The sequence below is a fragment of the Marmota flaviventris genome, chromosome 5 (assembly GCF_047511675.1).
Source record: "Marmota flaviventris isolate mMarFla1 chromosome 5, mMarFla1.hap1, whole genome shotgun sequence".
NCBI classification, from domain to species: domain Eukaryota; kingdom Metazoa; phylum Chordata; class Mammalia; order Rodentia; family Sciuridae; genus Marmota; species Marmota flaviventris.
In genome coordinates, this window is record NC_092502.1 from 34,591,241 (window position 1) to 34,604,633 (window position 13,393).

General features: G+C 39.8%; 1 pseudogene; it reads right to left on the bottom strand.

Moving 5' to 3' along the window:
* Positions 1-293: 293 nt before the first annotated feature.
* On the bottom strand, positions 294-1,346 carry LOC114107591 (centromere protein N pseudogene; annotated as a pseudogene).
* Positions 1,347-13,393: the final 12,047 nt, after the last annotated feature.

The following is a 13,393-nucleotide window of genomic DNA, read 5'->3' on the forward strand; positions in this document are numbered from 1 at the left end:
ACAGTGCCATATGCTTGGCTTCAAAGCATTCTGTGCTTAAGGTCAATCCAGAGCCCTATACATATCCTGTGACCTCTCAAATGCCCACAACTGCTATATTTAGCAGGAAAAGTGGGAGAGGGGACACAAGGAGGAAAGAATCAGTCCCAAAATTATATGAACATTTTCAATACTAAGGATTAATTTCTAAAGTAGCTTATAGCCAGAGGCTGTCCATATAACCATTAACTGGAATGCTTGTACACCATCACCAAGGAGCCCCTGGGTTTATAAGCTATAAAACCATATATAGCTTATTTGTCTCTGATTTTAAAATAATTCATTCCCTTGCTGGTATGCAAGTGAACAGTGGAGAAAGTGGTGCATCTGCAATTCCAGCTGGTGCTAAGGATTTCAATGCTTCCAAAAGATGAGGGCTAGAGAATTTTATTAGGCACCAGAGGGGTTCTTTCCTCTCAGCCAAGATGCCCCATTTAAGTCACTTTTGAACTTCATTTCAAACTTATATTGTGCAAATTCTAGTTGTGGTTGAGGATAGTTTCAAAAAGATTCTTGAGTTATTCTTTGGACTCTCTCTTTTTCTACCCTGTTTTCATGAATGATCCTTGAATCCATATTTACATCTAGTCCCAGGCATCTTTCCTGTAGAGGTGTTGTAGAGTTGTGATTTTCAAAGGTCTGATCATACTGTTTAAAAACAATAGCCTTGAGAGAGTCCAGGTGTTGGCTTCTTAGATCCATTTTCACAATCTGATGGTGTTTGTTAGCAACTGTCAGTGCCTGACCAAGAAGGGGCATAAGGCTCTTCAGCGGGGAGGAGGTAAAGGCATAGGGAGTCTGGTGGTAATGCAGCACATATGTAGGTTTGTATTGGTTCGGCTTTGTACATTGTGTTCCCCAGGCAATTCGGATCCAGACTGCATTCTGCTCAGCATCTCTGAAGCTGACTGTCACATTTTTTAATGCTCTCTGGAGAATTTTTTTAAATGAACGTTTGAATTGTTCCATGTCAAAAAGTTCAACATCTTCATCTGGTTCTTTACTCATCTGAAAAACATCCCAAACTTTTTGGTGTTGATGTACTTGAGTATAAATGATGTCTAAAAGGGCTGCATCGTTTACACTCTCACACTTCTCTTCACACAGCAGAACCAAGTCCTGAACCAGACGTTTCTTTCTCTGCTGGAAGTTTATGGTCTGAAGTTGGTTTTCAGATAAAAAAAAAAAAAAAATCCCAGGCTTTTAAGATTGACATCATTTCATTCATGGGGATTTTCAAGATGGTCCTCCTGATAAATTCAGCAACAGTCTCATCCATCTCTTTGGCAGGTTTCATTCCATGGGCTTGGCACGTTGCTCTGGGCCTGGGACAGCACAGGACATCATGGAGTGTCTGGAAGAGACCTTTTCATCTCATGGAGGTGACCCACATCTCCAGCAGTCGATTCAGCAGTGGTGGCCGCCGAGGCACCTTCAAACCCACCCATTTTATTTCTTATTTTATCATTGATTTCTAATTTTATTCCATTATAACCTGATAGAATGCAGGGTAGTATCTCTACTTTTTTATATTTTCTAAGAGTTGCTTTGTGGTATCATATATAGTCTATTTTACAGAAGGATCCATGTGCTGCTAAAAAAAAAGTATATTCTCTCGTTGAAGGTTGGAATATTCTATATATGTCAGTTAAGTCTAAGTTATTGCTTATATTATTTAGTTCTATAGTTTCTTTGTACAGCTTTTGTCTGGAAGATCTATCTAGTGATAAAAGAGGTGTGTTAAAGTCACCAAAAATATTGTGTTGTGGTTTATTTGATTCTTGAACTTGAGAAGAGTTTGTTTGATGAACATAGCTGCTCCATGTTTGGGGCATATATAATTGTTAAGTATTGTTAGTGTATGGTTCCCTTGAGCAGTATGTAGTGTCTTTATCCTTTTTGATTGACTTTAGTTTGAAGTCTACTTTATTTGATATAAGGATGGAAACACCTGCTTGCTTCTGCAGTCCATGTGAGTGGTATGCTTTTCTCCAATCCTTCACCTTCAGTTTGTGAATGTCTTTTTCTATGAGATGTATCTCTTGGAGGCAGCATTTTTTTGTTTTTGTTTTTTTAATCCAATCGGCTAGTCTATGTCTTTTGATTGATGCGTTTAGGCCATTAACATTTGGGGTTATTATTGAGACATGATTTGTATTCCCAGCCATTTTTGTTTATTTTTGGTATTTAACATGACTTGGTTTCTTCTCTCTGATTAGGTTTTACTTTAGTGTAATCCCTCCCTCTGCTGATTTTCATCATTGTTTTTTATTTCTTCTTCTTGGAGTATTTTGCTGAGGATGTTCTGTAGTGTAGGCTTTCTGGTTGTAAATTCTTTTCACTTTTGTTTGTCCTGGAAGGTTTTTATTTCATCATCAAATCTAAAGCTGAGTTTTGCTGGATATAAGATTCTTGGTTGGCATCCATTTTTTTCAGAGCTTGGTATATGTTGTTCCATGGTCTCCTGGCTTTGAGTCTGGGTTGAAAAATCTGCTGAGACATGAATTGATCTCCCCCTATATGTGATCTGATTCTTCTCTCTTGCAGCTTTTAACTTCTATCCTTATTCTGTATGCTAGGCATTTTCATTATAATGTGCCTTGTTGTAGATCTGTTGTAATTTTGTACATTTGGTGTCCTGTAAGCCTCTTATATTTGGTTTCCCAATTTGTTCTTCTTGCTCGGGAAATTCTCTGATATTATCTCATTAAAGAGATTGTGCATTCCTTTGGTTTGAAATTCTGTGCCTTCTTCTATCCCAATAACTCTTATATTTGGTCTTTTGATGCTGTCCCATATTTCTTGTATGTTCTGTTCATAGTTTCTAACTTTCTTCACTGTGTGATCAACTTTATTTTCCAGATTGTATACTTTGTCTTCATTATCTGATGTTCTTTCTTCCAAGTGATCTAATTTGTTGGTTACGCTTTCTGTTGAGTTTTTTATTTGATTTATTCTATACTTCATTTTAAGAATTTCTGACTTTTTTTTTCAGGGTCTCTATCTCTCTCTTGAAGTAATCTTTTACTACCTGTATTTGCTCTCTTATCTTATTGTTGGAGTGATCAATTTTTGCTTGTATTTGCTCATTTAGATCATTCACAGATCATTTTAATTATGAATCTTCTAAACTCCTTCTCTGACATTTCATCCACTTTGCTGTCCATAGGTTCTGTTATTATAGTGTCCTGGTTTGTTTGGGACAATTTCTCCCTTGTTTTTTCATCTATGTGTCTATGTGTCTTCCTTTCTTGCAGTGTGGATCTGAGATATTACAGTTTCTTCCCTATATGTATGTAGTACCTGTGTAGATTGCCTGTAACTCACCTTGATGTTGGGCTTCCAGATTATGCTGGTGTCCCTCAATGGATGCTACTGCATCTTGTGTCTGGGACCTGAGTAAGTTGGAGTGGGTGGAACTGGGCTGCTGGGCTTGACAATTCCGAGGTAGTCTGCTAGTAGGAAGGGATGATCTTGCACCAAAGGCTAGGCTCTGGCAGTGTCTACCCCACCAGGGGAGGGGTAAAACAGGCCAAGTGAAATCCTTGATCCCATGTGAGCTGTTGTGAGCCATTTGGTCTGGATCTTGGCTCTTGCAGTAGTGCACTGGTCAGAACTGGTTGTATTGAACAAGAGGCTAGGCTCTGGCAAGTGTCTGCCCCACCAGGAAAGGGGTGGGCCCAGCCCACTGTGCACCTGGGCTCTGCAGAGGACAGTGTAGGTGAATCTGGATCACTGGGCTTCACCTCCTGCAGTAGTCTACTTGTAGGAAGGGGCAGTCTCTGGTTTGTGTTTCTTATCAAAAGTGCACAGGTGAGTATTTCTGATCATGCTGATGTTTTTAAAACTTAAATGAAAAATTATGAAAAAGAATATTATCTTCCAGTTCCTGAGAACATTGGTCATGTGGCAGCCAATATCAACAGTGACTCCTCACCCTCACCATCATAATATACAAAACTTTGAACTCATTATAGAGGGAATGATGGCACAACATTGTTATACTAAATATTATACTAAATGACTGGCTCTTTAGAATGATCAATTTTACGTTACATGAATTTCACCTCAATTTAAAAGTTTTAAATTTTATTTAAATAAATAAATAAATAAAACCAGATGGGATTTTGATTGGGAATATACTGAATCCATGGGGTAATTGCGAATTGGCATCTACAATCTTGAAGCATATACATATGATGAGTGTGGTATAACTATCTTTTCTTAAGTTCTCTTTAATTTCTTGTAGTATTTTCTCCATTTTCCTTATTTCACCTTGTAAAGAATTGTGGAGATCTTTCCATATCACTCTTATTCTTTCATGGAGCTGGATATTCTACTTAAGTGAATGTGATATAACATACCTAAGTAGTTTTCCAAAGATGAACTTTAGGTTTATTCAAATCTACAGTGGAACTATAATGATAAATGCTGTATATATACCTACCACCTTGAAAATGCACATGTATAATTGAGCCCAGTCTTTTAATAAGGGCTGGTTTCTTAGTCTCCTCCCAGAGGCCAGGAGAGGTTGTAGAAGTGGTTTCAGCTATGAATGAAGGATAGAAGTTCCCTAGGCCCCCCAGGGCTTTGTTTTATTTATTTTTAATCTATTGATCTATCTATCTATCTATCATCTATCATTTGGTACTAGGGATTAAACCCAGGGCACTTAACCACTGAGCCACATCCCCAATCCTTTTTATATCTTATTTAGAAACACAGTCTAAGTTGCTTGGGGACATCCCTAAGTCACCAGGGCTGGCTTTGAACTAATGATCTTCCTGCCTCAGCCTCCCCAGTCCCTGAGATTACAGGCATGTACCACCACACCCTGCTCCCAGAGCTCCATTTTAATGACTCAATGAAACATATGAAACTCCTACTTCTGTATTCCCATTTTCTTTCCAGCTTCTATTTTTATGTCAGAGATGAAAACAAATTCTCTAGACCAAGCAAACAAGGAGGACAAGTGAGAGCTGAGGTATTAGACTGCTCTATCAGAGAAGAGATGTGCAATAGCTCAAAAGAAAAAAGAAAAGAGTTCATTTGTTACTTACTGCCAGGCAAACTATCAGCTGACCAAATCAATATTCACATTAATGCTTAATTAACAATCTTTAGGTAGGCTCTCTTTTTTCCTAAACTGTTAAGGAAAATCCAACCTGAAAACTGGTGATGTTTGTAACTCATTAATGCATTCTTTAGGACTCATTTGCTTTTGTTAGGACTGATCATGCAGATCAGTTTGGCATTGGCTCTTATTAGACAATGTGGTTTCAACATAGCCAGTCCTGAAGGGTCTTTCCCAGATATTTGTCCTGGGGGTGGCTTTACCTCCTGTTATTTCCAAGTCTGGTTTAACCTAAAAGTTGTGGCAAGGTCTGATTAATCTGAAATTACAAGTGGGTTTTGACCCCAGCCCAGCGTAAGGGCTTCTCCGTCAAAGTGTCTTCCTTCCTTCAAAATCTCTTTCCTCTCAGTCTTTGACTTCCTGTCTTGTCTGCCTCCCTCTCTCACTTTTGTCCCTCTCTTCTTGAGTCTTATCACAGAGTTCTCAGAAATGTTTCATTTTTGGGCTGGGGATGTGGCTCAAGCGGTAGCGCGCTCGCCTGGCATGCGTGCGGCCCAGGTTCGATCCTCAGCACCACATACAAACGAAGATGTTGTGTCCGCCAAAAACTAAAAAATAAATATTAAAAAAAAAAGATAAAAAAGAAATGTTTCATTTGACTGATACAGAAGCACCCTTCTAAGTCAGATATCACCTTTTCTTGGCCAAAGTTACTTTAATTGTTTTAATTGATCTTTAAGCAACACACCCCTCTAATAAGCACAAATTCAACTTTGACACACAATCTGAGGTTTCCTCCATCCCCTGAATCCTTAGGACTCAGGAAACTTCCTGATCTGAATCAGTTTTCTTTGCAGATGAGGGAGGCATCCCAACGTCTATTCTTAGCTCTTCCGGGAACAAGAACTGGTTTCAGGTGAGAATAAGAAGGAGCTGAGTAAATAATAAGTAAATGAAATCTCTTGCAATTAAAATGATTTTTAGAAAAGAGAAAGCAAAAGTGTGATTTAGAGCTAATTTCCAAGTAAATGAAATACCAGAAATGGAGACACAAGTTAAATGATTCCGCAGACAGACAAACAGCCAATTCTTGAGGGCAGAACATTCCCAGGACCTATAAGCCACCTTTGAAAGGAATTATGGACTAGGGGAGAAAGGAAAAATGGAAACACAATTGGCCCTAATGGAATTGGGATTCTATAAATAACTAAGAGTTAACATACTTGAGACAGTCATAGAAATGCAATAATGCACTGGACATGAATCAAAACCAAAGATTACTATTAATTTTGTTGAATATGACAAGCTCCTGAATTTCTGTAATAAAATATTCTCTTTTAAAGAAAATGCTTCCTGAAGTAGATAGGGGTAAAATGAGAAGTTTTCTTGATTTTGTTTGGGGAGTTACTATTTTGCAGAGTGGGTTAGGGGGGAGATTTGCTTTGGGGAACAAGGAAATGGACAGATAGATATAATAGAAAATGTAACTATGCAGTCTGAATGATGGATAAAAAGGGTAGTTATTATATTATTCTTACTACTATAATGTTTCTAATTACAAAATTCCCTAAACACACCTATGCAATTTTTAGGAAGACAGACTTAGGTCAAGTACAAGTGACCTTTATTTCAAGTGGCAAAAAGTTTATTTTTGTTTCTTTTGTTTTGTTTTGTTATTTGTTTTCTGCAAGTAACACATTTAATAGATACACAAAATATTTGAACAGGTTCTTTTTTAATATTTATTTTTTAGTTGTAGTTGAATACAATATCATTAATTAATTTATTTATTTTTATGTGGTGCTGAGGATTGAACTCAGGGCCTTGCCCATGCTAGGTGAGAGTTCTACTGCTGAGCCACAACCCTAGCCCCTATTGAACAGGTTCTTCAGCAATGAAGATATATGGGCAGCATATAGAGATAAGTGTGTGTATATAGATGAAATGTGTTCAATATTATTAACCATTAATGAAAAATAAAACCACAATGTAAAACCATGATATATTTATTAGGATGGCTAAAATTAAAGACTGATCATAAGAAGTATTGGTGAAGATGTGCAACTAAAATTCTCATAAATGTCTGATGAGAATGTAAAATGATGTAATTATTTTGGAAACCAATCTGTCAGGCTTAAAAAATTTTAAACAGAGTTGGAGGTGTAGCTCAATGGTAGAGCAGTTTCCTAAAATGCCTGAGGCCCTGGGTTCAATCCCCAGCACCACAAACATTAAAAAAAAAAAAAAGCAAAGATAACCCTATGATATAGTAATATCTCTGCTACATATAAAACCAAGAGAAATAAAAGCTCACATCCTTAAAAATATTTGCATATGAATGATCACAGAGCTTTATTTGTAACATGACAAAACTTAAAGACAACATAAATGTTAGTGGATATTTCCCACAGTGTAATCTTACTCAGAAATAAAAGGAACTTAAGTATTAATATATACTGCAACATAGATGAATCTGAAACTCATTATTTAAAGGAAAGGGTTCAGATAAAAGAGACTATAAACTGTATGTGACACTAATCTGGCTGAGACATCTGTCACTTCATTAATTGTCAAAGTTGATTTAGCTGATTTGGCTGGCTAGGATGGTGTCTCCTTCCTCCCTCATTGCTCCATGTGTGATCCTCCTGAAGCTTCATGCTTGGCCAAAGAGGACAACCTTTCCCAGTTGAGAAGGACCATTCTTCCGTCAAGGATATATGAGTAGCTGCTCTCCCCTACTAAAACCTCCAAACAGGCTATCAAGTGGTAAACCTTTTTAAGATGTTATCTTATCTCCAGTGTCTTCCTGCTACCCTAAGGATGCAATTAACTCTTGTAAGTGGTATAGTTTACAGTCCCCTGGTACCAAACTTCCAACCTTATGTTTACCCTGCAGTCCCCAGTGGTTCTGCACCAAATAAGACAGTTTCCATTTTTTACAACAGCTATAGGAAAATAATGCAGACAGAATCTGCATTTGTCTGAAACCTCAATATGGAGACTAGCACCTTTATATTTGCAAGAAGAATGGCTCAGGCCAGCATGTTTGCACAAAACTTCTTTATATAGGCCTCATTCACCAGGACCTGTAGGAAATTGGGACAGGACTTATTTTGGAGAGGTGAGGGTGACAAGTGCAGAGACAAGACTTACCAGGTGTCTTGAATACCAAAGGGTATGTTCCATAAGGGGCGTAAACACATCCATAGGTGGTGGTGGTAAGAGCTGTATCATGGTAGCTTAATGTCTGTTTCTCACCTGTGTGTGAGTTTGGATAGAATTTAGATCACATGGCAGAAAGTGGCTAAAGTAATAAACAGAAACTCTAATTTTCCCTATTATTTTTTCAAATTGTCAATGTTAAAATACACATATCTGATGAAAGCAAGGCAACTCAATAATTATTAATACATTATTTGGGGAGATTTCCATTAATTTGCTATGAGAAAGGAAGATTATATCTAGAAACTGTCAATTTAAAAAACATCTATTCACATAGTGCTATCTCCAGGATGACTAGAGGGCTTTTTCCAGAGGGATGTGCTCCATAGGAAAGATTAATTACACACAGAAGAAAAGGAACTCTCCTAAAGGGAATGTCTTCACACTTTGTAGAAAAACTCATAGCGGAAACTTTGGTGGCCCCAACACTATGCCCTGGAATCTCCTTTACTGTATTCATGGAGGATAGAATTTGGCATGCTAAGTAGTGAGCTGGCATCTGAGAGACAGGTCTAAGGCAATATACAATGGTAAAGGAAACCTGTGGACCAGTGGGCACAAAGACCTTGGTATAGCAGAGCCTGGACCAATGACAGATCTGGACATCAACACTCCATGTCCTGAGAAAATTTCAACTACACAAAGCCCTGCCCTTTTCCTCAGACCCTATACCTCCCCTACAGGTGTGTGTGTACTTTACTTCTGTTTATAGTTGCTTTCTTGTGGGGCTGAGAGTGTCCCTGGATGGTAGAGTGCTTGTCTGGAATGCACAGGGCCCTGGGTTTAATCCCAGCACTGCAAATAAAATAAACTAAAACAAAACTACATATGATTTCAATGTGGCAAGTAAAGCCTAAGTTCATTTTTTTAAGTTATATTTCTTCTGTGAGAATCAGAGTAGTCTAACAGCAGCACAGATCCTCTCAGCAAGATCCTCAGAACCCTGTTTTTAAGCATTGAGAATGTATCTACCAAGAGTGGGAAGAAGTGGGAGGGAATGTGAGAAATTCATGTTAGTGAAAATTAGATGTGTGCCCTGTAGAGATTTTTCATTTCAGATTCTTAATTGCCCTACAAAGATATTATAAAGCTATTCACACCATTACACAAAAGATCTAAGAATCCAAGAGATAGAGGGAGAGTTTCAGGATGAAAGACAGGTTCCAGCAAGTAATACTAGGTGACTTTCCACAGATCACTGGGGACTTGCTCCTCCTGGTCTTTCACTTCCCTCACAGCCACATGAAGAGTGATTGCTGCCCAGAATCACAGCCTCCACCAGCCAGCACAAAACCACCAAATGGTTACCACAAGTCCAAAGAGTTTTTCTCACTCTCCAGTCCTGGAGAAAAAACATATTTCTGATGTCAGAGATCAGATCCAGTGTTTCCAATAAAACAGCAGAACTGCTGAGGTTGGTGAAGTGCTTGCTATAGCCTGTGTCACAGGATTATCTCTGCACAGACCTCCTGTCCTCACCTAGGAAAGGAGATACTATGTGATTTGGTGATCACTGACTGCAGGGAGCAAGGGACTGAAGTAGGTTCTGCCCTGCCCTGTCTGGGATACCTGGGATGATGAGACCCACTGTGTGAGGCAGCAGAAAGGACCAAAAAACATCCTCTAATGTGTACTCCACATTTCTGAAGAAAATTGGCTGATTGTTTGAGGCCAGCAATGAAAAATGAAACCAGAAAAAATGTTGTTTACACTTTTCTGGACAGTACAAGCTTTTTTTCCTTCTTTTTTTCTAAATTGTTCTTTTTAGTTATATATGACAGTAAAATGTATTGTGATGGGTCATGCATATGTGGAGTATAACTTCCCATTCTTGTGGTTGTACATGATGTGGAGTTACACTGGTCATGTAGTCATATATGAACATAGAAAGGTTATATTTGATTAATTCGACTGTAGTGCAGGCTTTTTAATGAGAAAGAATCTATCTCCATCTACCTACCTATTATTTAACTATCATCTATCAATTTCAGATGCTTCAGTGAGAGAGAAGAGGATAGAGAGGCACTTGGAGCCAGAGTAGGTCTACAATGACTCCTGAGAAGTTATGGAGGTTGTGCTCTCTTATGGCCAGGGGAACACTGGAGAAAGAAAAGGAGTATGTCAGCAAGTTTTCAAAGTTTACAATAAAAGAGAACATTTTTAAAAAGAAATGAGACCTCTCAGTCTCTCTGCTTCCTCTTTTACAATTGTAGGTGACAGCCCACATTGTCCATGGATGACTCTGGCAAGAGACAGGTCCAAAACTACAGAGGAACTCCCAAGATGAGGGAATCCATCACATCTAAGGTGAAAAATTACCAAGAGTGGCTCTGGGAAAAGTGTGGCAAGAGAGAAAGAAGAGGGAAGCACGGAGGAAAGGGAAAGGCCTGGGGCTAAAGTCTCCTCTGCAGATGTTGCTTTGTGTCTGTACAGGGATAATTAGTGTGTAGCTGGAGCTTTTGGTTAGCTGGAGCCTTAGGCAACTCTCAGGAGCTACAGGTCTCTGCTCTTGCTCTCCTCTCCAATAGGAAATGAGAACACCAGTAGTGAGCCAACTGCAAAAGCTCCAAACCTTCCAGCCAGCAAGAATTTAGTGGTCCACTTTCCAATAGCTCTGGTCCCTCTTCTTCAGGTCAGCAGAGTGGTTCTTTGTCCTTGTGAGTTTGACAAAAGCAGGAGACTCCTCAAGCATTTAAAAGCTAAGTAGAGTGAAGACAAGTGACAAGTGGAAACACAACTAGTATCAGGCAGAGAAGCTGCCCAAGATTGTTTAGATTTCCCTGGGCCTTTCTCTGCAGTGTCTGTTGTACTTGAAACTTGATTCCCTTATCCAAATTTGCGGGGAAAGGGAGAGCCTGCCTCTTTTTGCAGGAAGGGAATGGAGGTCACACAGTACCCCCTGGGCAGTATAACCTCAGAGTGTGTTGTGCTGGTGAAGGTGAAAAACAGGCATTCCAGACAATGTAAGGGCAGAGTGAACCTGAACCCAGGGACCATGAATACTTGAAATGATGATCAAATTTTCATGACTACATGAAGCAACTGTGAGAAGTGTAACCATACACAGGAAGATAAGGACAATGCCAACAGAGATAGCAAAACACCACAGAAGGCCAAAGGCTGAAAGTTGATTTCTGCTTCTGTACAACAGGGATGTGATTCCCTCTCTGAATTTTGGAATTTGAAGAAGTAGATTAAGATTCAGCACAGAAAGCACAAGCACCTAGTGTCTGCTTCATATGGGGTAAATTACAATGTGAATGGATGTATATGGCTGAGTGTGGAGACAATGCATGGAGTACTGCATACATGGCATACATTAAGGGCATCTGAGTGGCAGGCCACTCCTCTCATGCTAGGTACATGAGCAGCAGGCCACTTACCTCATAGACACAGCCCTGGGGGTGAGGTCATGTGTTGCAGTCCCTGCACTTGCTCCATGCCCACTTCTCAATTGGTCACTGCAAAGGCAGTTAGCAGAAATTGCATTGGTGGATGCCTATAATCTGCTTAGCTACTGCTTGAATATATTATACATGGTAACTGTGCAATAAAATCAGACCTGCTTCCTGCTTGGTCTCCAGAGGTCTTGATTAGTGACTCTGAAGCCACACTCTCCTCTACCCTGTTCCATGGGCCTCCTCAATGGACAAGAGAGCACCCACACATCTGAGAACTAGATCTCTAACCATCAATCACTTTGTCACCTACCCTCATCCACAGTGTGTTATTGGCTCTGGGAGAAATGAAGAAAGAAGGGACTATCATCATACCTGTAGCCTAGATGGGAAGACAGGAATTTTCCATGTGAAATGTCTATGTGGTGGAAGAGTGGGTTCAATGTCAGAAAAACAGGAAACACAATTATGTGAATATCACCTAAGAAAAGTAATTATTTCTTATCCTCAGAACAGAGTACCTGTCTATTGAAAGAGAATAAATTTCACACTTTATTAAGTGAGAAATTCCCAAGGTTTGACTCATGATAAAATTCACACAAGTATAAATGCCAATCTACATACAAAAGCATACACACATAAATCAGTGCTATACACCTGAAATCACTTTTTTTGTTGTTGATTAGTTCATCAGTTGGTTAAACCTTTGTGTTGAAATTTTAACATCACTTATACAATGAGGAAGTGACATCACATCTGGGAATTTGTGATAGCAGTGGATAGTGAGATGAGAAGAGTAAACCAGAGTACAACTCAGAAGGTGCCAAGGAGAGTGGCTTAAAGGAAATTATAAAGAACACTGTGCCCCTCCATTATTTTGCTGAAGATCTACCCTTTCATGCACCCCATATGACTATATACTTACAAGATTCACATGCACACACTTACATTCAGAAACACAATGTGAAACTCATATAATAACCAGGGTCAGAGATGCTACATAGGTTTTTTTCCAATGACCTTACTGCCCATTTGCAAAGGGCAACTGATGATACACAGGTCTTGGAAATCAGGATTAGGTCCTTATTCCCCTGGTGTTGAAGATTAAACACCCAAGAAATAGTGAGGCAAGTATAGAAAGTGAGTTTTATTTAAGAGACATAGATAGACTTCTCCAGAGAGAAGACAGGACTCAGAGTGTGTGCCCACAGAAATAGGTGTATCTTGCTTTTTTATAGACCACCACTTTCTCTTTATTTTCTGCATAATGCCCAAAAGTAAGGAAAGAGTAGCCTCAGGAGATAATCACTTGTGTCAGAAAGCAGGATCCGGCAGTGAGGCGGCCCGAGCCTGCGAGTACCACACCCCCGGGAGGGACGGAGGGGAGGCTGAAGCATCCGAGGCATTAAAGCATCCGAGGGAGCCGGAGGGGAGGAGAATGGAGTGACAGAGACACGCGGAGGGTGGCGGGTGGGGGGGAGAGTGTTGAGGGAGGGGGGAGGGGGGACACAGAGGGAGGAAGAAGCGGCGGCGGCGGCTCCTCTGTGCAGAGGGGGAAAACTCCGAGGGCTCGGAGCAGGAATAATGCGGTAGGCAAGGCGGGCTTCTGGCTCCCGGCTCCGGCAGCGTGGCGGCAGCCCGAGCAAAGGCAGCAGCAGCA